The sequence below is a fragment of the Plodia interpunctella genome, chromosome 20 (assembly GCF_027563975.2).
Source record: "Plodia interpunctella isolate USDA-ARS_2022_Savannah chromosome 20, ilPloInte3.2, whole genome shotgun sequence".
Taxonomy (NCBI): Eukaryota; Metazoa; Arthropoda; class Insecta; order Lepidoptera; family Pyralidae; genus Plodia; species Plodia interpunctella.
This window is the reverse complement of record NC_071313.1, coordinates 2,309,104-2,310,447: the sequence shown is the minus strand read 5'-3', so window position 1 is coordinate 2,310,447 and position 1,344 is coordinate 2,309,104. Positions and strand designations below refer to the sequence as shown.

Genomic DNA, 1,344 nt, shown 5'->3' with positions numbered 1-1,344 from the left:
AGGTCCCACCGAGATTTGAACTCGGATCGTTGGATTCAGAGTCCAAAGTGCTAACCATTACACCATGGGACCACTAACCGAAGCGGTGAAACATCGCTTTGGTAACAACATACGACGTAGTACGCATGACCTATATTATCTGTCTCCACTTGGTAGATACATTTGTCTCGCTCATTCATTCACTCCACATCGCATATTAAGTGGGCGTTCAATACAGCGAGATAGTCAACAGAAATTTCAAAAGAAATTATGTTCTGTTGCATCTTGTTTACATTCAGAAATAGATTAATACTCTTCTTTTATAATTTAAAACGTATTACAGAAAAGCAGTATGAAAGTAAATATTGTAAATACTTACCATTGTTTCGTATGGTTAGGTTAAATTAATTATTTCAGTTAGGTACGGATGAGAAAATACAGTTCTATTGTAATACGAAGTAAACTCGTATAAATGAAGTAAAGAAAGAAAGAAAATATTTTTTTTTTTCGACAAAAAAATTACATAAACTTACAACTAATTATGCGACTTAAAATTATTAACAATACAGTAAATATAATTGTCGAAAAGGCGGCCAGCTCAGCATGTTGCTGTGGCAGACACCATAGCGCTGGTTTTCAGCTGTAAAAATAATATAATTAATATCTTTTCAAAAAAAGTTGGAAATTCGCACCGTGCACTTAGCACCATAATATTAATTTACTTCCCCTCTCCCCAGTTCCCCACAGCTGGTAGACAGCGTCCCCAGATCCCGCCAACTTCTGATTGGGCGTTAATATTTTAACAAGGGATCTCTGTCTTCCACGTCATATCATTTCCTGATTTGGAATTTACTCCTCTTGAAATGTGTTGTATGTTGTTGTAGGATTATATTATTGCTATAAATATTTTATAGGCGTTTATCCATTTTTTATTGCATTTGCGGTCTCGACATTGTATTAACTTGGCTGTATTTACATAGTTTAAATAAAACAAATTCATTTTTAATAAATAATTATCATATAAATAAGTACAACTCTGCAAGTCAGTTTAAAATTTTTTGGAGAGAAAACTAGTAAGTAGGTACCTACCTAGTGCCTTCGATGAAGAGAAAAGACTAAAAGTAGGTTTTTATTGAGAAACAAATCACATAACTTTTGATCTTCGAAAAACCTACCTACTCGATCCACAATGTACCTACTAGTTATTGCTTATCCAACAAAATCAATATAGAATAGAGTTCAATAATGGACCATGAATATATTGAAAAAACAATGCAACTCGACTCATAATAATCCTTTAAAATTAACATCATACTACAAAATATATAAATTAACATAACTACTTATCTTTGTTTTTTATTTTTA

General features: G+C 32.3%; 1 non-coding gene across 1 annotated transcript; it reads right to left on the bottom strand.

Moving 5' to 3' along the window:
• On the bottom strand, nucleotides 1-72 carry TRNAQ-CUG (transfer RNA glutamine (anticodon CUG)). Its single transcript has one exon. It is a non-coding gene; the product is annotated as a tRNA-Gln (tRNA).
• Nucleotides 73-1,344: the final 1,272 nt, after the last annotated feature.